Source organism: Choloepus didactylus, chromosome 6 (genome assembly GCF_015220235.1).
Source record: "Choloepus didactylus isolate mChoDid1 chromosome 6, mChoDid1.pri, whole genome shotgun sequence".
Classification (NCBI taxonomy): Eukaryota; Metazoa; Chordata; class Mammalia; order Pilosa; family Megalonychidae; genus Choloepus; species Choloepus didactylus.
In genome coordinates this window covers 137598029-137621870 of record NC_051312.1, presented here as the reverse complement: position 1 = coordinate 137621870, position 23842 = coordinate 137598029, and the positions used below count along the sequence as shown (strand labels likewise).

Genomic DNA, 23842 nt, shown 5'->3' with positions numbered 1-23842 from the left:
TCAACAGTCAATGAGTAAGAATGATAGCATCAGTGAAGTCTTGTTGAAGGTTGGTTAGATAAATTGATTTATTTCGGATTTAAACAGTATGGTTTTGTGAATTTTTACAGAAATATTTGGCAGACCAGGAATGGAAACAGAGGAAACAGACGGTGATTACTCAAGATCATAGTTTGGAAAATGAAAAGATGTAAAGGAACAAAGGATGATAGATCCTGGTAAGCTAGTGAACCCATCATGGAATGACTTCAAAAGTGTTACTGACTAGACAGAGATATAGTTTAAGTACAACTAGAAGAGGGTGATTGGCTGAGGGAATATGTAGGAATTTGGAGTTTTTAGGTCATAAAGAGTAAAGTAGATTCAACAGAAGTGGGGAGTAGAATGTGTGATAATTAAGAGGGGCTTTCCTGGGGGTGAAGCACATAGAGCGAGTTGCTACCTGGGACACTGTGGGAACAGAAGCTCTGGGCACAACAGAAACTTTCGCCAAATGATGGCTTTATTACTTACACAGCACAAAGGGTCCAAAAGAGCAGGGGAAGAGATCCCATCATGGCTGATCTCCCAGGGTAGACAAAAACTGCATGGGTCACGGTCGGTAGATGGCAGCTCTGCATGCCCCACTTTGCATCAGAGAAGAGACAAGTCTGTGTTGTTTGAGTGTGGTCTTTACCCACCCTGGGGGAAAGGGACCCTGCCACTGAGAATTCCTGTCTTGATTAGCATCTGGGGCTCTTGGTTTTTGGTTTTAAGGTCTGGTTGGGCCTTTTCATTAGACTTGACATCTCCCCCAGGTTGTGGAATAGAAAGAGACTGAAACATCATCACACAATAGAAGAGGAGGTGGGGGGCCGCTGAGCCTGTGTCTGTGACTCCCCCAGCAGTCCACCCCTCAGCCTCTCAGCCAGCCCTAGCTTACTCCTCTGCTTTATCTTCCACAATATAAGCTCACCTCCCACCTTGGACATGAAGGTGGAGATGGGTTGGGCCTATTGGCCCATGGCTCTCCACAATTTTGGCAGTAAAGGCTTGGGAACACCAGCAGCTGTACATTAGAAGGGCTTCACCCATGTGCACCATTACTCCAAGCAGGGTGATCAGGACTGTCTGAAGTTATGGTTGCATCCATGCCCCCCTATCTCTGGGACATGGCTGAAGAGGTCCCACATAGAATCTGTTTGTGCACTTTGCAGCCAGTAGGTTTGCCATCAGATTTTAGTCACCTCTGGCTCCACCACTGCCCACCCCCTGCAGTATTAAGCCATGTATAGCAGGAGGTGTTAGCAATAGCACATATGCCTTCTTCTTGGGCTGGGAGGAAGTCTACAGCAATGCGATTATCAGACACTGCTTTGGCTAGAGAGTCTAATGATTTTTGCTCAGCCTGAAGGGCTCTTGCTGTGAACTCAGCAATGTCAGCTAAGGTGACATTGCATATCATGTGGTCATTGGTGAATAAATTGGAAAGATGACTGAGCCATTTGTGAGTTTCATTACATCAAGAGTTGTTGCATCCCGACAGGTTGTCCAGAGGTGTGGAGAAGAAGAGTGCACAACCAATGGCTGTGCTGTTATCTTTGTCACAGGGTGTAAATGAAGGACTTCCTGATGGTAGTTCAGATGTGAGGCAGGGAAGATCATCAGCTCCTTGAGTGTCAATCTGGACTCGGCAAACGGGAGAGAAAGAGAAAGGGATCAGATGGCAGATCCAGCTGTTGCTGAGGACCCCTGCCACCACAATGGCCTAGATCAACTGGATGAAGGTATTTCCTTCTAAGTTGCCACAGGGTCAAATCTGTAGAAAACAGGAGGGAAAGGATCAGTAACTAGTCCTGACAGAGTGGTTGTGCAACCACTTCCCATTGGAGACACTTCTCTCAGCCTATTAGCAGTAACTTATTTTTTCCTTCTAAGGCCACCCGATCTGTCTGCCCCATGCCCTGAGCTATAATTTCATAATTTCACCCCTCTCCCATTGATCTGAGTGTCTTATCCATATCTTCTGGCCCACTTCCACTCTTTCCTGATGGATGGGAGTTGTCAGGACTCCTCGAAGGTGTCCCATGACCATTCCCATGGGGACTGGCAGCTCAACCAGGGATGGGCATCACCCACTAACCTCCAGTATGCATGTATTGGGCCCCATGGGTCCAGCCTACTGGATTGCCACCACGTATGTGTTAAGCAATTTTAGGCCCACTTCCACCTGGTGGCACTAACCCCCCACCATCCTGGGATTCATGTAGAGGGTGTAATGGGGTAAAAAGCAAGATGATTTCCTAATGAAGGCTGGAAAGGAGAGTCCTCAGTAATGTGTCCTTGGTCCCCCTCAACACTCCCAGTGCTTGGAATCTGGATAAACCATTTTTCCCTTCTGGGGAACTGCTGAGTTCAGCTTCCAGAAAGCCCAAGTAAGGTAGACAGTCTGTTCAATAAGAGAGTTGTCAGAGTGTGGACATCAAAGCTCTTTCTTCAAGCATCCATTAAAGTTCTCCACAATGCTCCTGCCTATGGGTGGTGGGTGACGTGGAAGGTCCATCTAATTCCGTGAGTCTGGGGCCATCATTAAGTGGGTTGTGCAGTAAAGTGAGGTATTCAGTCAGAGGAGATGTCATCTGGGTAACCAAAAGAATGGCAAAGCCACTTTTCCAAGTTATCCCATGTATATACTGTGCCTGCACGACGAACTGGAAAGGTAAGGCCATAGCCTGAATTGGTGTCCACTGCAACCGAGGCGTAGACACACCTTGGAAGGCAGAAGCAGAATTGCCATAAGGGATCCAGTGCAGCCCCTCTGAAAATAGCTCCTAAATGCCCTCTTCAGGTTCTGGCTTATAGTTGACGTCTTTCACATTGGTAAATGGCAGATTGAGCCTCTTTTAAGAAAAGAAGTACTCTGCGATCCTGGGCACATAATTTCATGGTGTCGGAATTTCCATGCCCAATTCGGAGTTGAATCTACCCAGCAGCAGAAGCATCCATGGGAAATTCAGCTATTTCACCAATGTCATAAAGTGTAAGTTCATTGTCCTCATCCTCCAGGCAGGGCTTATCCTCCAGCTCTCTCCTAGGAGAATCAGCAGCCTTGTCAGGTGTAAAAAGCAGCTTGTTGCATCCTTTATCAGTTAAGTCATTCCAGTGATATTCATTGTGATGCAGACTGTTGTCATGTGCATCAGCATAGGTAACACAAATGGTGCCTTTCCATGCAGCCAAGTGTTTGCAAAGGTCTCTCCCCTATACCAGGGAATCTTTAATTCTCCAATCTCACTCCTTTCATGAAACTGACCAGATTTCTAAGCCGTTGGTGACAGTCCATGAGTCAGTATACAGAGGTGCTTGGGTCTGAGTGTTCCAGGGCTAAAAGGTCTGCTTGCAGTTCAGCCCACTGGGCACTTTTTCCAGTGCCAGAGATGGTATCTGCCCGAAGTGAGGAAGCAGCAGCTACTGCCCAATGGATGCCAGATGGTTTCAGCTTGGCCGATCCGTTCAGTGAAGCAGCACTGAGCATCTGATGGGGCATCATTGAGTCGGGGTCCCCAAGATGCCAATGCAGGGAGGAAAGGGCCCTCATCTGTTGTTGCAATAGGATCATCATGGAAGGGGACCTCCACTACCCACTTATGCAATGTGTCACTCCCTTGGGGCCTGGGCTAGCGTGATCCAGAATATACCTCTTCCATTTGATGATGCTCTCTTGTTGGGCACTTCCTGGGTAAATGTTCTAATTACCCACAACCCAGGACCTGTTGGAGATCTCTGGCATCAGGAAGACCTGGAAGCTTTCCATTTCCACCAAGACCCAACACGGCATGCCAGATGTTGCCTCTTGAAGGGGGAGCAGTCCTGGGCTGCATCTGGGAACCTCCTGGACCAAAACCCAGGGGTCTGTGAGTACCCATTGTTCCCTCCCTGTGCCAGAGGGACCAGTCATTGTGGTTCCACACTGCAGAAACTTTCAGCTCGATCAGAGATCCAGGCTCCAAAGGTCCCAGATGCAGAGCAGCTGAAACAATCACTTTCATCTCCTGCAGCATGTGCTCCTCCTCAGTTCCCCAGTGGAAAATACCTGCTTTCTGTGTTACCCAAAATAGGAGTGCCAGGAGGATACCAAGATGAGGAATATGCTGGCACCAATATGCAAATGGCACAATGTCTGGGACCGCAGGTGCCAAAGTGGACACTTCTGCATTCAAGCCTTGATTGTCTATAGTCAGCTGCCATGCTCCAATCACCTTTTTCACTGGCCACACTGGGATATTGTAGGCAGAGATAGCGGAGCAGAGGACAGCTGCAAACAGGAGGTCCTTTATGATTTCAGTAATGTACTTTTCCTCATGAGGAAGATGATATTGCCACTGCTGGACAATGTGGTGAGGAGATGGGACCACTGGGGCTGCATGACCAGTCACTTACCCAAATGTGGTGGCCAGAATTTACTGGGTTGGGATGTGCATCCTCCCAGTTGCTTCTGGGAGACATAGTGGTACAGGGTACCAATTCCTATAATGCATGCCCAGGCAGGAAACACAGCCACAGGGGTGGCTAAAAGGCCATGAGAACTGACCCACAGGAGAGCAGTAACATCCCATTCCCATGCTGGTGTAGAATACCCAAAACCTTGCAGTGCTATTTGCTGCCCCTTCTTCTCCAGCATAATAGTGACCTGGGAGTCTGTATCCAAAAGTATCATGAAGGTTTGTTCACTGTCCCCAAATCACACATTTTCAATGTAATATTTTTGCTGTCTCTCCCCCAGATAGTGGAGAAAGCACTCCCTAGGCCCCCCAGCTTTGGGAGGGCACCTCCACCTAAATGGCTCTGAATTTAACCCACAAAGTCCTGAATCCCGTGTTGCCCAAGATGCTCCTATACAAAAGGAACATAAGAGCAATAAAAAGAACAGCCTGGAAATCAATCCACTCCATATTTCCCTATGCACTCCTCAACGTGCACCAGAATCTATGAAGCAAGTTGCTACATGGTGTGTTGTGGAAATAGAGGCTCAACAAAAACTTTCTGCAAATGATGGCTTTATTACTTCCACAGCACAAAGAGTCCAAAATACCAGGGGAAGTGATCCCATCATGACTGGTCCCCTGGGTAACCAAACACTGTTTGAGTCAAAGTCAGTAGGTGACAACTGTGCACACCCCACTTTGCATTAGAGAAGAGAGACTAGGCTGTTTGAGTGTGGTATTTATCCACTCCCCATGGGAGGGGGCCCTGCCACTGAGAATTCGTGCCTCGCTTAGCATCTGGGGTTGCTTGTTCCTGGTTTCGGGTTTAAGAGCTGGTTAGGCCTTTTCATTAGACTTGACATCTCCTCCAGGTTGTGGAATGGAAACAGACTGAAACATCTTTGTATGATAGAAGAGGAGGTGGGGGTAGGCGAGCGCTGGGAGATGGGCCCCTGGGAGTGTGTCCATGACTTCCCCAGCAAAGCAGTTCCAGCTGATGATGTAGCTCATGTTGTGACATTCTACAGAGGTGACACTGTGCCTTTTCAGTGCCTCATGTTGGGGGACACATGAGGTTGATGTGTTGTATCACTGGTGATGTTTATTTTGATCCCTTGGTTGAGGTGCTATCTACCAGGTTTCTCCACTGTAAATTACTATTTCAGATGTTCTAGACTACTTGTCACTCAGTGAGCAAGCATATTATCACTAATTAGCTTGGTGATGAGCAGAGTGATAAGACGTTGGCTAATTTTTAAATGGCATTCTTTCGTTCACTGAGAATGGACAGTTGAGTTGGGGAGATAGGACTGGAATGCATTAAAAAAAAAAACGTGATACAAGAAAAGACGCAGAGAACTAAATTGTGGCAAATTGTGTGGCACAGACTATAATAGCAATAGAAGTGATCAGGGAAGTCTTCCTGGGGAAAGTGGAAATTGCTACTGGAATGTGAAGGTTAGGTAAGATTTTACCAGGTAGATGTTTACAATTCAGCTAATTCAGTAAAATATATTGAGTGTGTCAGTTATTTAAGGAACTGTGCCAGGAGCCAAGAATAGAACAAAACAGAATCCCTACCATCAAGGAGCTCATAGTCTGGTGAGAGAGATAAAGTTATCTATCAATGGACAGGAAATATGACCAATGTTGTATGTTGTATAGAGCTGGGAGAGGAGTAGGAGGGGGTATTGCATGTGTACAGGTGTGGAGGAGCAATATCACATCTTAGGGATGAAAGGAAGATAACCTTCAGGTTATCTATAGACCTTCTGCATGCTAAGAATACCAAAAAAAGTTTCCTGTGATGATGTCACTTAATCTATACTTGAACACTTCTAGTTACAAGAAATGAATTTCTCAAGGCATCTTATTCCATTGATTTATGTTTCTTATTGAGGAAAAAATCTTCTATTGAGCTAAAATTTACCTCCTCCAGATTTTCACCAATGAGTCTAGTTTTCCCCTCCTTAGCTTCTCCCTCCTTTAGAGAACAGTCTTTAAAACATTTAAACACAGCTATTGTATTCTTTCTTAATGTCTCCTTTCAAGTTAAACATGAGTAAATCCATATACTATATGTGACTTCTAGATCCCTCATGATTCTTCCCCTATTCATCAGTAGAAATGGGAACCAAATATTCTTGAACTCTCCATCCAGTGGAAGGCACAGTGTAACTAGTCCTGCCTCTTTCTAGATGACTTAATTCTATTAATTCAGCCTAAGTGTGCTTTATCTATTTTGGATGCAAAACTGTTAGCCTGGTTTGTATTTCCCTTATAAATAATCATGTCCCCTCACTCTCTTTTCCATCCCCTCATTCGCCCTCATCCTTACCTCCCCCCCGGAAGTCCTCCAGTTCAGCTGGAGTTTTGAACCTAGCATTCAAAACTTAATTATTTTGGTTATATTTTGTACCCTTCATTTTGACCTCTTGTTGAAGTTCTCTTTGAACTTTGATCTTGTCATCTGGCATAGCTTTCATTTTTCCCCAATTTTGATATCTGCAGACCTGATAAGAATATAATCTATTTTCATCCAAGTCTTTAATAAAATGAATAAGGCAGGGTCAAGAACAGAAGTCTTGGGCAAACCATGCATGTCTGGTCATTTCATAAAATAAAAATGTTCCAACTATATTACCATTGAGCCTTCATGTCCTCCCTCCGGAAGAAATGTGTGGAGCAGGAAAAGCAGGACTTGGTCCTTGAACAGTGATGTGCTGATCTCTCTAGAGCCCCAGGTAGCATGTTGGCCAAATCAGATTATACTTCAGAGAAGATGATTCACATTATGAAGTACCCTAAAAACCAGGAAGAGTCATTATTACTATGACAACAATTCTTTAATGTTTTATTGCTTACGGAGCTCTCTCACATGCATAGTCTCATAGATAAGAAATGGTGTGATATAAATTGCCAATGAAGATTTTGGGAATGACAAAATAAGAGCAGGATTTAAAGAAGAATAATCTGGCAATGGAGTTCCAGATGGACTTGAGGGGGAAGCAACTCAAGAGAGGGAGGCGAGTAATGAAACTGGTGGAGACATCCAGGAGGTGAGGAGGCGAAGAACTTAGACAAAGACAATAGTGAAAAATAGAGAGGAGGGGACAGATAGAAGACATATGTTACTCAGAAGAGTAACAGGACTTTGTAACTAAAAATGGGTTTGGGGGCATAAGGGACACACCAAAGATAACTCCCACACTTGAAATCTGGAAAAATGATGGGAATTGATACGGGAATCCTGCATAGAGTGAGGTTGGTTATATTATTTTATGTTTGGGCTGGTGCATCTTCATCCATTAGCACAGAGAGAGGCATTTCTGTTGAATGCTGTATTCAAGTAGAAACCTAAATGGCCTCTTTGGTGGCATGACATAACTGTAAGATCACAGTGACTCTCAGCACCTCTTGGTTTTCTTGCATGTTGGTGGATTATTGCAAAAGGTAAAAAGTATTGCTTCTGATTGAACCAAGGATCTCAACTTTCAGATCCATCTCAGATGTCGTTAATGATACGTGTGGTTATGAAAATCTTAGAAATGGAGGTTGACTAAGATAAAATATGTCCAAATCGTAGAATAAGCCATAAGAATAAAATCTTGGATATCCTATTCTTTAACTGTCAGCAAATATTCTGACAAAACTGTCTCCTACTTCTAGAGAAAACAGGCTTTCTACTTTTTCTGTCAGTGAGTGCTCAAATATAGCCTCTTTGCCCTACAAAAAAGTGTGAAGAGAGAATGAAAAAATATTAACTTGCAGCTCCATTTATCAGCCTTTAGAGAAGACCCTTGTTACCAAGCTCTTGATCATCATCCTCACCAGACACTCATTAAGAGCCTGATGGGGTGTTTTTGCTAAGTGTGCAGACATAAGGCAGAAGTCCCCGGGGGCTGCCCTCTCGGAGCATGTAAACCCTACATTCAAGAACAAGCAGGAAAATAATGCGAAATGTCCAAACAAAGGCACTTAAACGAACCCTTCTTTAATTACATTAGCGATGCCTCAGCTACCTGTTTTATCAAGGATCAAAATCTTCCATGTAAGTAAATTTTTATAAGAACAAAAGCTTATCCATCCAGGCATTACAGCATCTTCTACATTTTCAGCCTCCTTGAACAATTTTCCAGCACCTAACTCACTTGACGGCTAGTGGTCGTCCCTGTGAACTGCCATTGTTGAATTCGATGCTCTCAGAATTTTCCTTGGCTTTTTGCTTTGTAGTCATTTCAGTATTCAGCTGTTGGCAGTTGTTTATTCCACTCTTCTTGTGCGGCCCCTCAGTGGCTCCCCATCTTCTCTTGTAGTTTGTTACTCCAAAACATCTTCAGGCATAGAAGAATCATTAACTGAGATTGTCAAAAATTGTAATTGGAACGAGTCAACAGAGAATTCTGAGTGGGACTATAAAAAGTGGGGCTTTATTGTGGAGACATTCAGATTGCTACTTTGAGTGTTCGAAATCCTTTCGTTTTCTCACTTCTGCCTTCTAGACTGGTCTAAAGGAGGCTGAGGTTGAAGAAATAGTGACCTCAGGGCAAGAAGAATTGTTGTTGTATTTGCCCCATAGATTAATTAATTCAAAAGTTCACACTTATATTAGGGGTAGAAAGAAAAGCCTGATGTCTGGAAAGTGGACAAATGGTAGACTTTCCTGTAATAAATCGCATGAAATAAAAACTTAGCTTACTATGCCATTATAAAAATAAAAATATATCCCCTTCTCCTGCCTTGGGTTCCTTCTCCCAAATATACACGTTCACATTCACCATCTCGTTAATTTCACTGGTGGCCATTTTCTTTTAAGCCAGAACGAAGTGGTTTTCATTTCACTTTACTAACTAGGAACGCTGCAGTTTTTAGTGCTTCTGAAAAGCACTCTCCTCACAGAAAGGTGCTCCAGAGAGCCAGACACTGAAAAGTAAGCAAGGCAAATGAGCTCTGGTTCTCTCCGATCACAACTGGCTTTTATGGATTAAAATGTGTCATGATTGGCTCTGTGCTTCAGGTTTTAGGTTAAGCTGCTTGAGGATTAGTTTGGGGGTTCCTATAAGTATCCAGATGGGCTTTTCATGTTCTGGGTGATATGTAGCATTCTTTTCTTTCTTTGCTTTTTTTTTGGGGGGGGGGGTGAGGTGGGGAATTTCTCCTAATTATACATGTGTGATATACCTTCCTTCTCCCTGCCACACACTATTTAAAAAGAAAAGATTTAAAATTTACAATGGCTGCTAGATTGCATATTTTTAAGTGATACAGAAATGGTTCGAATAAAACCAGTTTAGATTAACCTTGGTTCTATCAGCAGTAGGAGAATCTGTGCTGCGTGCAGATGAGAATAGAGTTTGTGTCTCCAGTGGTGGCCTTCTTGTTTGTCCCCAGCACATCTGAGCAGAGTGCCTGAGAGCCCAGCATTCTGGTTTTACGCATGGCTAAACCAGTGCTCAGGGAGGACCAGCAGCTCAGTGTCATGCTGGAATATGGGTAGCAACAGGCCAAGGCTTTCTGGAAGGAACAAAAGCAGAAGTTCAATTAAGCAGGAAGGGTTTGGCAGCAGCAGACTGAGGTTCTAATACAGAGGGGTACTTTACAAGAGAGGAACAAGTAAGTATAGGCAACTAGATAGGCTCCCAGATTCTAAAGGTCAGGTGCTATACAAGCCAGGCCGAAAATCAATTTGAGGGATGGAAGGTTCTGCTTCTGCTTAGGGGGCTCTGGAGCTGCAGGATTTGACCATCACCAGATCAGAAGTCCAAAGAGGAGCCCTGCCCCTTCTTGAGACAAGGTCAGAGATACTAGGATTGCCTCCTAGTTGTTCCTTATTGAGTGGTGCACTGAAACTGAACTTCGTATTTCTAAGTTTCGGTCCACAGTTTCTTCCATGAAATTATGATATGGGTTGGAATGTTTGTAGAAGCTTTCCCTAGGCTTAGTGAAATGGTTTCAGGAAGGATAGGACAGTTCAAATCTAAAAAGGATCCAACTGAAACCAAGAAAAGAAAAAGTTTCCTAGAAATCTTTTTTTTGTCCCCATGCTAAATGATTTTTAAATTAATTTTGCAGATACTTGCATAATCAGCATAAGGAATATAGAGCTATTCAGAAAACACAGGAGGCACTTCTCACCAAACAGAAGCATGACATACTTCTCTAGGAAGAGACAAACATCACATCTCTATGGAAAATTTTGCATTAAAGACAAATCTAGAAATTAATTAATCTCTTCCCCTAAAAAAAATGAAAACTACTTTCTGGTAAGCAGTGGCAGTAAATATCACCTTGGGATGTTGAGATTAAAACATCTTAACTAGTACCTTTGCCACTAAAATGGAGACAGGGAAGGGAAGTAATAACATTTATTGAGTGACAGCTTTGTGTTTTGGGTTTTGTTTGCCTTCCACGTTTAATCTGCCCAACAATCTCATACATAAGGAATTATTTCTCCCATTTTATAGATGAAGAAAGCAGGGGTTTGAGAGGTTAAGCAGCTTTCCCAATGTCCCACAAATACTTATAATAGGTATACAACACTAAACCTGCCATTTCTTCCAAAACCGGAGATCTTTGCACTACATCATGCCCCTTTCCCACACTGGGTGAGTGAATATCATTATACTTGAAGAAAATCTGGCATTGAACAAAATTTGACAATTAACTATTCACCAAACAAAGATACAGATTTTGCCTGATGAGTGGAAAAAAAGTTGATACCATTTATCTTATGCCTGACAGGATAAATTAACAAGACCTTTTTGGTTTGGCTGGTAAGTACTTACTTGCTCTGGTTCACATGACTTAAATCAGTCTACCTAAAGCTTTTGGTTCACATAGGGCAATATAATACAAGCTGGTTTGAGGAATCAACAGCTAAATGTATCTGACTCCTTCTATATTCATCGTTGTTGATTCCTATTGTTGGCCATGGATATTTTTCTTTCTAATTTTTGTAAGCAAACCTCTCCTTCCTGACATAGCATCAACTCAGATATTCCAATGTTCATTTCTAACTTGGTACTATCTAGAACAGGAGCCAGCAAACTTTTTCGGTAAAGAGCCAGAGAGTCAATATTTTAGGCTTTGCAGGCCATATAGTTTCAACTGCTCCATTCTGCTCTTGTGCAAAAGCAGCTCCAGGCGAGAGTAAGCGAATGGACATGGCTGCGTTCCAACAAAACAGGGGACTGACTGAACTTGGCCCAGGTGTTGTATTTTCAGACCCCTAACCCAGAAGAAGGAAGTCTGTTTACTAACAAAAATGTGTTAGAAAGCAACCCACATCTCTCTATAATTCATGAAGAATTCTTCACCAGTATGCAGTGAAACACGGAGAAATGTCAAAACCCATCCAAGGACTTCAATCACTGAGTTTCTCAACAAATATGATTGTTCTCTTCATTCATTCAAGCAAATGAATCAAGCAGTCTTAGAAAGCTTGATTGTGTTATCCATTTTATTTTTGGAAGAGGGATTCCTGTGTTTCCTTTGCTAAATATGACTAGTTACTTCTTATAAACTTTAATCTTCTATTTTTTCTAAGTATGTATTTCTTTTGCTAAGCAAATATATTAAGGAGTCAGTCTCCTGCCTCCTTAATTTTTTTTTTTTTTTTTAGTTGGAAGCCCTTGCTATATCCCAAATTTCCTTTTTTTCTTGAAATCTTCGCACCAGGAAGCCTTTACCCACCACTTGTTTATCTTTTGTTTGTTTGTTTTTTGTTTAGACAGTACAGTCTACTCTCAATTGACTGCACTAATAGAGAGCAGTGGCACAGATAATCTACAAACAATGGATCATCCCCTCCTCACTCCTACTTTGGAATGCGTTATGTGATTTTTTGGGAACAAATTTACCTCGGTAATTGTATTTGGCCCAACCTAAAATATTCAAATCAGCTTTAATTTCTGGAGCATTCCATTGACCAATATGACATAGAAGTGTGTTCTCTGGTTGGGAAAAGCTTTTGACTTGGATAATACTTATGAAGGTCATAAAAGATTTGAGTGTATGAACAACCAAATAACAGTTGGTGTACCAATCAACAAATATGTTTTGAAGCCCTAATTGACAAGCATTTATCAGCTATGTAAGATGTACTTAAGTATTTTTAGGCATATTCATAGGTATTATTTTGCCCTCACAAAAACTGTACTATTCGGGTATATTATTTCGTAGAATTGGCGTCATTTTGCAGAATAGGCTTGGAAAGTTAAAATGACTTCTTATGAGTCTTAGAGATGGGCAAAGAGTTGAGATTTGCACTTAGTCTTCTTATAGTAGGTCTAGCACTCTTTAAATGGATACCGATGGGTAAAATGTGAGTAGAGCCCATGTAACTCAGGAACTTCATTGCCCTCCTTACTTCTGGACACTGAGAGAACCACAGATATAATACAGAATGGGGTTGCAGCCTGGAAGGAATTAGTAAATTATTTTCAGAGATAAGCCATGTATGTGTTCATACGTCTGTGTTTTACCTATGTGCTTCTCTCTGTAGGCTCCCTCTTCTACTCCTGCCCATCTACTATCCTTTCCATTCATTATGTTTAGCAAATTTATTGAGATATAATGTATATGCAAAAAAGTGCATCCATTTAAAGGGTTACATCCATTAAACAACTTCACTAGTCAAGATATAGAACATTTTCTTCACCTCCAAATTTCCTTGTGCCCTTTTGCAGTCAATCTCTCACTCAGTCCTTGGCCTTGGGCAACCATTGGTCTGCTTTTTGTCCCTGCAAATTAGTTGGCATTTTCTGTGGTTTTATATAAATTGAAACATACACTGTGCACTTATTAGTGTCTGGTTTCTTTCACATAGTGTAGAAATTTTAAGATTCATCCATGTTGTTGCATGCATCAGTAGTTTGTTCCTTTTCATCACTGAGTAGTATTTTATTGTGTGGATAGATCACAATTTGTTTATTCACTCACCAGTGGATGGACATTTGGATTGTTTCCAGTTTTGAGCTATGGTGAATAAGGCTGCTATGAATGTTTGTGTACAAGTATTCATGTGGACATATGTTTTCATTTCTCTTGAGTGAAGGTTAGGAGTAGAATTGCTGGTAATATGGTAGATGCATATTTAACCTTATAAGAAATTGCTCATTTTGAAAAATGGTTTACCATATTACATTCCTACCAAGTGCAAATGTTAGTTCCAATTTCTCCATATTCTTGTCAAAACTTGTTATTGTCAGTTTAATTTTAGCCATTCTAATGGGTGTGTAGTAGTATCTCACTGTGATTTTAATTTTCATTTCCCTGATGACTAATGATGTTGAACATCTTTTCATATGCTTAAGGACCATTTGTATATCTTCTTTTGTTAAATGTTTAAATCTTTATCTTTTCTACTAGGTTATTTTGTTTTATTACTGGGTTATAGAAGCTCAATATATATATACTAGACAAAGTCTGTCATATAATGGGTATTTCAAGTACTTTCTCTTAATTTGTGGTGTGTACTTTCTTTTTCTTAATGATTTCTTTCAAAGAGCAAAAGTTTAAAATTTTGATCAAGTCCAATTTATCAAATATTTTTTATAGTTCTTTGATTTTGTGTCTTACCTAAGAAATATTTGCCTACCCACAAGGTGCAAAGATTTTCTCCTATGTTTTCTTCTAGAAGATTTATGGTTTTAACTTTTACATCAACATCTGTGATTTACTTTGAGTTAATTTTTTGTGTGGCATGAGTTGAGGGTGAGTGTTCATTCTTTTCTAGACAGTTATCTAATTGTTCAACACCATTTATTGAAAATAAAGTAGTATAAAGCCTCCATTAGAATTATTTGGTTATTCTAGAACCTTTATATTTCCTTATAAATTTTGGAATTAACTTGCCAAAATATGCAAAGAAAAAAAAAAGCCTGCCTGAACTTTTTATTGAAGCCTGCCTGAACTTTTCATTGGGATTGCTTTGAGTCTATACCTCATTTTGAGTAGAACTGGCATCTTAATAACAGAATATTCCAATCCATGAGCCTGGTGTATCTCTGCATTTCTTTATGTTCAGAAATATTTTGCTGTTTGCATTGTAAAAGTCTTACATATCATATCGGTTTCTTAAGGCTGCCATAACAAATTATTGCAAACTGGGTGGTTTAAAACAACAGACATTTATTTTCTCATAGTTCAGGGTCCAGAAGTCCAAAATCAAGGGGTTTGCAAGGTTAATTCTTTCTGAAGTCTCTGAAAGAGAATCTGTGTTTTGCCTCTCTCCTAGTTTCTGGTGTCTACTGGGAATCCTTGGTGTTCCTTGGCTGTAGACACATTACTTCAGTCTCTGCCTCTGTCTTCACATGGCCATCTCCTTCTGTGTCTGAGTATCTTCCCCTATTCAGTCCCTTATGAGGACACCATCAGTGGATTTTGGTGATCTCAAGATCCTTATTTTAATTATACCCGGGAAGACCCTTATTCCAAAAAAAGTCACATTCTGATGTTCCAGATGGACATGACTTTTGGGAGCCATAATTCAACCTACACTTTTTGAAAGTTTATTTCTAAACACGTTTATGTTTTATGATGCGATTGTAAAATTATTTTTTTCCAATTTCATTTCCAATAGTTTGCAGCTAGTATATAAAAATATAATTGACTTGTTTGTATTAATCTTGTATCTTGTGGTTTTCCTAGGCATTATTACATAGATTCCACCAGGACTTTCTACATAAACATTATGAGTTTTATTTCTTTTTCTATCTATGCCTTTTATATTTCTTGCTTTATTGCAATTGCTAGGGCTTCCAGTGCAATATTGACTAGAAGTGGTACACCTTGGCTTCATTCTCAATCTTAGGGGGAAATTGTTTAATAGTTCACCATTAAGTATGATGTTAAAAACTGTTTGTTTGTTTGTTTGTAGAATGCCCTTTATCCAATAGAGAAAATTCCCCTCAATTCTTGCTAGGCTTACAGTTTTTAATTTTTTAAAATCATGAATGCATGTTGAATCTTGTCAAATGATTTTTCTATATCAAAAAAAAAAAAAATGATTTGTGGGCAGAGAATAAAAATATATATGGAGGCCCCCCCTGAAGATCTGGGGGAAAATGCGGAGGTGTTGGACTTCCTCACCTGGATTGTTGCTGATGTTCTCACAGACATTGAGGATGGGCAGTTTGGTATGCTGAGCCCTCTGTCTTGGGGCTTGCCCCTATGAAGCTCGTTACTACAAAGGAGAGGCTAACCCTGCTTATAATTGTGCCTAAGAGTCTCCCCCTGAGTGCCTCTTTGTTGCTCAGATGTGGCCCTCTCTCTCTCTAACTAAGCCATCTCGGCAGGTGAACTCACTGCCCTCCCCCCACATGGGACCTGACTCCCAGGGGTGTAAATCTCCCTGGCAACGCAGGACATTCTTGCACACTATATAGATAACCCTCTTTAGGTTTTGACGTATTGGAATAGCTAGAAGTAAATACCTGAAACTATCAGACTCCAACCCAGCAGCCTTGACTCTTGAAGACGATCGTATAACAATGTAGATTACAAAGGGTGACAATGTGATTGTGAAAACCTGGTGGATTGCACTCCCTTTGTCCAGTGTATGGGTGGATGAGTAGAAAAATGGGGACAAAAACAAATGAAAAATAGGGTGGGATGGGGGGATGATTTGGGTGTTCTTTTTTACTTTTATTTTTTATTCTTGTTCTGATTCTTTCTGGTGTAAGGAGGATGTTTGGAAGTGGATTATGGTGATGAATGCGTAACTGTATGATGGTGCTATGAACAGTTGATTGTGGACCATGGATGATTGTATGGTATGTGAATATATCTCAATAAAACTAAATTTAATTTAAAAAAAGATATGCCTTTTCCCATTTATTCTATTAATATGGAAAAATATATTTATTTTTCTCTTTTGTTTCTGTTTTTTTTCTCTTTTTGATTGATTTTTAATATAAAACCCAGCTTATATTCCTGGGCTAAACCCTAATTAATCATGATGTTTTGTTCTTTTTATATGTTACATTTGATTTGTTAAGATTTTGTGAGGATTTTTTACCAGTGGTCATGCATGATATTGGTCTGCAATTGTCATGTGATTTATTTGTATGGAATTGGAAAACATTAGTTGGGAAGTATTCTTCTCTTCTCTATTTTCTGAAACATCTCTGTAAGGTTGATGTTATTTCTCTCTTGAATATTAGATTAAAAATCACAAATGAAACCATTTAAACCTGGAATTTTCTTTGTGGGAAGGTTTATATAATGAATTTTATTGCTCTAATAGATATAGGGCTATTCAGATTCTGTTTCATCTGTGTCAGTTTTAGTAAGTCATATTTTTCAAGGAATTTGTCCATTTTATCTAAGTTACTGACCTACTTATTTTTATATAGCCTAAATATCTTTTACTCTGTGAAACCTTCCTGTATACCTTCAGCAGAGGTGATTTCTCATCCTTTATACCACTACTTAACCTGGTATCGATTGTACTTTTCACCTTCTTTGAGGTCAGTTGTCCATAGGTCTCTTCCTGAACTAAAATAAGGGCCCTCAAATCAGCAATTGCATTCTTCATATCTGTGGAATCTGTGGCACCTTGTAGATACCCTCTAAAAATGTTTAAATAACCAAATTATTACACTTATTGTCTAGTTTATAGTTACACAGGCATGTGTCTGACTTCCTCAATAGATTATGAGCCTTTTGAGGAAAAATGACATGTATTTTGCAATGTTCACTTTCCATCTATATCTTAATTTAGAATAATTTAAAAACTATTAAATTGAGTAGACTTGCCAAATGGTACATAAAATCAGTATTCTGTGAACTCAGAGAAGTTAAATGGAAATCCAGAAGGCATGCATCAATAAAGGGAGGGAAAAAAGCAAACTAACATCACTGAGTGCTTGCTATGTGCCAGACATTGTGCTAAACAACTTATATTCCTTATCTTGTTTAATCCTCAAAATAATTAGACATAGAAGATATTATTATCCCCATTTTACAGATCAGGAGGCTGAGGTTCAGAAAGCTTAAGTACTCTGTCCAGGTTCTCAGAGTTATTAAGTGGCGGGTCTGGGTTCAAACCCAAATCGGAATGATCTCATTGCAATTTTCTTGGTTTCATTTGTGTTTTTTTCCATTGAGATTTCTGCAAGACACTTGATTGAATTTCCCAAATTACCTTTAAACTTTGCTAGAGTAGAACATAAGTGAGTGTTGGGATCTCTGTAAGTTTTGGAAAGTTCCAAAGAATTCCCTTGATACTTGTTCAGCCTCTGGCATGAAATATACAGAAACAGCATAGAAGACTCAAAACAGATTTATCTCAAAGTATGCTTCATAACTCCCTGTTGTCTTGCCACTGTTCTTCATCAGCCTTTTGTACACAAACCTGTCACTCTTTTGGGGGTATCAGATGCCACATTTCTGGTTGTGGTTATTTATTTTTTGGGCATCATTGGTTCAGAGTTCTTATCCAGAAGAGCTTAAGGGAAATCAAAATGCCAAGACCATGGCAACTCAAGCAATCTCCATGGCTTGGTGAGAAAGAAGAGGATCTTTCCTTACAGCTGATCCTACCTCTGTGTATCTTGCATACTGATCCTGTTTTCAAAGGTTTGTGGGTTAATTTGTGCAAGGCACATCCCTTTTCATTGTACCTTGATACAGGATATATGAAGCATTGGATCCAACTGTGTAGGTTGTCTGCTGCTAAGAAGCTTCTACTTTTAGTCTCTTTTCTCTCTCACCTCAATAGTGTTCTGTATGTCACCTATTTCTGGGGTACCTGTGATAACCAGGATTTTCCCAATTAGAATTGTGCCCATCGTGCCATTTTACCAATACTTCTTAATCAAAGACTGCAGAAGGGAGGGCAGCTTAAAGTTTTTCTATGATTCCAGGCTATCAATTGAAACAAGTTGTTTCTGAGGTCTTCCCTATGTGAAAAACAAAAAGTACTAGCACTTTATTTGCATACAATACTGTGGTTAGGAACTTACTGCTTCTCCAGGGAAATGGTTTGCAACAAATCATTGAAGAGAGGACTTATTTCACCCTGGCCATTCCCTGTGGTTGGCCATGGTGAGGGTGACACTTTCATGGATGATGAGCACCAGACAAGGGAGCTGGACCAATTCTCTCTCTTGGAATTCTAGCTTGGTGGTAACGATGCTCTTAGGCATCCACAGCTCTAGGTTCTTTCCAGTTAAGAAATGAAACAAGTTCTCTTAGGGCTGTTCACATTAGGAGAAAAAATCTAAAAGCACCCCTGCCTTTTAAGCCTCTGAAATCAAGACTGAGATCTTTCCCACTTTTGGTCACTAGATATGGCCTCTTTGTGGTCTGGGCATCAAACCTGTTGAGAGTGGGAAATTGTTGAGACTATCAACATTAATTCATTCTTGCAAGCCTGAGTCAAGTGATATTCTGCATAGAAATATGAGGGAAGAGGATGGACTAAAAATGTGACCCGTTGTAAGTCGTTTTCAGTTGAGGATTCTTCTGAGTAGCCACTCAAGAGTAAGAGAAACACCAGGAAGTTCAGGAGCTGGGAAGAAAGGAAGGGCGGGATTTAACCACTTTTTCTTCCCACCGAATACTGTGTTGAGGCAGAGTACAGTCCATCCGATAGCTGCCTTATAAAAACTTGCTGACTGAATGGGATGAACAAAAGGACAGATGGATCTTACATTCTGAAATTTCTTACATGATAACTTCAGTTTCTGATGACTGTGTTGCATTCCATCTGGGTGCCATGGAAGGCCAAGAAAGACCATTTTATTCGCTCCTAGGGGCTGCACGTGTGCTATGCACTACCTGGATAAGACGAGCCCCTGGCAGCTCCATTTATCCAGAGGTGGAATGGACATTCTTGCCCTGTAGCTGGTTCCAACAAAGGACCTTTATTGCCTTAGGAAACAGTGTTTCCTCTTACAAAGTAGAGTCTTGTCTTCTCTGCAATAAAAAGGGGCTGTTCCTGGAAATGCGCTCTAAAGATCTTCCATTTTACCAGGATATGAATTGCATGGCTAGGTAGTTCCCTGCTGAGGCCCTCTGGAAAAGAATGAGTTGGAACAGATAAACCAAGATTTTAGGAAAAATGTTCCTCATTCTTCATGCTGCACGGAGAAGTGTACTTGATTTCAAAAGGATGACCCAATTCTTAGCGTGCTTTCCTGCCCACTTTCACCAGTAACTCTTCCAAATCACTATCATTGGGTTAAACGTGTGCAGAGAAAAAAAATGAAAAAAGAAATGCTAGCTGGTTAAAAATAAAATGGCATTTAATTAAAAGTAAACTTGCAAAATCATGGAAAAAAGTTATTTTGCTCAAAAAATAAAAAATAAAAAGTTCTGTGATTAAACCTCAGGGCCGCACAGTGCCTCACTGTCCTTTTGTGGTTTTGAGTGTATTGTATTTGTACAGGGAAGTAGGTATTTGTCAGATTGTTAATAATTGCTCTACGAAATTGTACACTCAGCATCGGGCATCATATTAACCTTGTTCAGTCACAAGGGTTTCATTTTCTTTCTGTAATTTTCTTAAGCTTGTTTCTAAGTGGTAGTTCACATAAGCTTTCAATTTTAAATAACAAACCCATTTATTTCACTAGGCATCTTTATTTGCTTAAAGTGAAGAATCAGATTGTGATTGCGTTGTAAATAAGTCAATCCTTTCCTGCCTTTAGCTGTAGATGATAAAAAAGAAAACTAAAGGAAACAGAAATTCCTCTAGTCTTTTATGAGTCCAGTTGTTAGAGCAAATGGAGCTAAATCTGTGGGGAAAAGGGGAAGAAAATGATCATTTTTGAGCTTTACTTCAAGACACTTCAATGTCCCTCTTCTCTACTTCTTCCCCCTATCCTGACCCCACGCCTGCCCCCACCCTCAGTCAACCCCGCCATCAAAACCAAGCTCCTATGGCAGCTCAGAAGCTGTAAGGAGAATTAGTGAAGCACTGCATTCTCCTAACCCAGTCATTATAAGAGGTTGAGGCAGAAAAACTCTTCCTGGAGGGCTTTCCATTTTAATTTCTAAATTTCCATCAGAGAAGCTCCTAAATTGTGTCACAGATCCTGGCACCTTTTTAAGCAAAGCACTTTGTGCATTTAGAAAAATAAATCTTTTCTGGGATCTTTTGAGGTACCTCCCCTAATTTCTGTGATTGGGTATGCTCCCGGAAACATTGGGAGGGTGGAGGTAGGGGGCTGTTTGCCAAGAAGTCTTGGCAGTTTTCAAATATGGCTGGCCAAGTCATAAGGAAGTGAAGAGAAGAATTGGTTTATGTAGTACTGAATCCAGCATTGCATGTATAGCAGAGGTTTCAACAAAAAGAAATCTGTTGCATAAAAACCTTGGGAAACATTTTATTCTCTCCTTTCTTTATTGCAGAGATTCCCCTCAAAAAACATACTCTATGATTAAAAAAAATTTTAGAAAAATATAAGAAAATCAACAAATCTCTTCATTTTTATTTTCTTTTCCTTTTGCCTGTACATTCAAGAGTTAAGACAACATTTCAGCAGAGAAATGTGGAGGAGGGTAAAGGGAAATCAATAAAGTTATTCTGTGACTTTTCCCGGGAGGGAGCTGTGTTAATCGAGAATGGCTTGCTTGGCTATATATCAAGTCCAAGGAGAGGGCAGCAGTTGATTTCAAAACAGATTTCCCAACTAGACTGAAAGAGATATATATATATATATATATATATATATATATATATATATATATGCACAAACACACATATAGAAATTTTTAAAAGAATGTTGTATGCATGTGTGTGTCTCTGTGTGTATATATATAAATACATATACATGCATACACACGTACATTTTAAAAGTAGATAAGAGTAATTTCTTTAGATAAATAATTAGCAATACCAAACAAAAATTCTTCTAATGCTATTTCAGATATATTGATCTGGAATCATTTTATATTTTCTACGTTTCTCTTGTATTTTAATCCCAGAGAAGGAAATTGGTGTTCAAAGGCCTCAAGTGACAAATTAAAGAATGGAAACCAGATTTCCCAACCTTAGGCCAGGTAAAGCGTCTTTGGCTGTAAGAAATCTTCTAACGCATCTCGTGGGTCATTAATGTAGTCACTTTTTCTAGTGATGAACATTACAGAAATTTTTAGCAAACGTGACTTCAACAGGGATCCTGAGAGTAGTTGGCCAGGGGATCACTCAGTTTCACTGGGCCTTGGCACCATGTTTATATGTTCATTGGGAGCAGTGGTGACTTCTTCATTGACAAATTAGGACAACATAATTGGGTGGGAGTCAGGAGACCTGAGCATCAGGTCTGACTTCATCTTCACAGTGTAATAGTTAGTGCCTTATATATTCCTTTTTGGACATCCATTTCCCCTTATATGACATGAGATGAATAATCCTAGCCCCTTCCCAACAACTTACTTTCTTACTGCCTGAGAATCTTGTCAAAATTTCTTTGTTCCACTCTTAGAAATGACTAATTGGGGAGCCGTCTTTCCATGCCCCAAACTGCTATGATTAATTCCACCCAGGTATTTCAGGCTGAGATTCTTAACGTTTTTCTTCTTAGTTTTTGTATATTCAGACTAGATTTTTTTTAAAACATCAGCTAAGAATCTCTCTCTATTTTCTGAATCCAAATTCCATCTATATCATAACTGTTAAGAAAATATTCTTGAAAGAGAATGGAATTTAAGCAGAGGAGGAACTATGTAATCCTAGAATTTCCCTGGAGGGAACCTGAGAGCTCAACTAGTCCAGTCCTCTCGCTGTATATTTTATATTTATATACAGAGGTGAAATGTCTTATTTAAGGTCATTGAGATAGAGCCAAATGGAGAACCCAGGCCTCTTAACTTTCAGTTCTGTCTTCTTTCCATTGGTGCATATGTCTTGGGACCATTATAACAGAAATAGAACCTAAAGATTAAGTAAGTGGACTGGACAAAGATATGTAACACTTGGTTTTCCCCAGGGCCCAATTCCAAATCGGTGTGTATAACGCAGCTGGCAGGTCTTCAGCATCTTCATGGAGGATGGAGGAATCTTGGCTGCCAAGCCTCTTGGCTCCTTCCTGTCCCGTAAGACCCAGCTCGGAATCTGGATCGAAACGAACTCCCACTTCCCAGTGTTTATTTTTGATGTGCTTTCATTTGCATTCTATCTTATGGCTCTTATATGTTATCTCCAGGTTGACTTTATTCATTTTATATTCAACGGTTAGTGAGAGTTTCCTGTGTGCTAGTCCATGTGCCATGGGCTGGAGAGGCAGAAGAATGTAACTACAACATCTTAATTATGAACACAGTGCGACAAGTTCCGTGTATGGAAGGCTCACAGTGCTGAGGCGGCTTGAGGAAAAAGATTTGACAGATACCACAGGAGTCAGGGAAAGCCCTACAGATTGGGTGATAATTTTTCTGCCTTTATTCCCCTGTTCCTTTCCTCTTCAGGGCAGAGGAGATAATTTTATTCCCTGATATTTTCCAGAGTAATCTCTCCCTGTCTTTAGGTACCTCACCCACAGATTCTCCATGAGTTCTCTGAACAAAGCTGGTTTCCAGGCACGGACTTCAATCAATTCTTACTGCACTGTGGAAAGCAAGTCATCAGGGCCTAGAGACTTATACATATGTAAATTGGTAGTTTGGCTTTTTAACGTGTTCTCTGTCTGCTTTGTTTCGCAAAAGACATTGACAAATAGACACCTAGGTGTTGACTCGAAACACCCAAAACACCCTTACGTTTTAAACAGAATCTGAACACCAGGCAGATTTTTTTAGGTGACCTAGTATTTTTGTTTCATTGTCAAAGTACCTTCCTCCTTCGTAACCTTAGAACTTTTCCCAATTTGCCATACATTTTTAGTTATTTATTTTGAGTAATTAATGTAGCTCATGGCAGGAAAGGAAAATCATCAATTAAAGACTTCTTGTCTGGGTATAATCAGTTGAGTGGTCCATGTTCCGTAACAGTATGACCGTAGATTATAAAGATTGTATTAAAATTCCCAGAAAAGCCCGGGTTGAACAGTGATTTGTGAAGCACCTATTACATGCCAGGCATCCATAGAATCAAATTCAGCACAACCCTTCTCCTGTTTTCATTCAGTGCATGTTCAGTATCATGCAAACCTAAGTGTATAGGCCCACAGACACTGAGCAAACCAAATTTAGGATTGGCAGTCATCTTATTGCAGTGAGTCTCTGAAGATGTAAGAATGCTGATAACGTGTACTTAACTCTCCCTCACTTGGGAGGGCAAGTTAGTTGCAAGCTACAGTGGGTTTGCTTCAAGCCACCCCGGATTGGAGCAGGCAGCTCAACGTTCATGGAGGGTGAAGCACCAGGCCCCGGAAGGCAAGCCTGGCTCCCTTTGGCATAGTTCTCTGTGGTGTGCATGTCAATTCTATTTG

At 40.3% G+C, this 23842-nt stretch overlaps 1 long non-coding RNA gene across 1 annotated transcript in view; it reads right to left on the bottom strand.

Moving 5' to 3' along the window:
• Positions 1–1195: 1195 nt before the first annotated feature.
• The window catches only part of LOC119538634, a 28131-nt gene continuing 5484 nt past the window's right edge, over positions 1196–23842 (bottom strand). Inside the window, exons 5-6 of the long non-coding RNA XR_005217600.1 lie at positions 7108–7267; positions 1196–1663 (exon numbers count right to left, since the gene is read on the bottom strand). This is a non-coding gene — a long non-coding RNA (uncharacterized LOC119538634). The remainder of the gene's footprint in view (positions 1664–7107; positions 7268–23842) is intronic.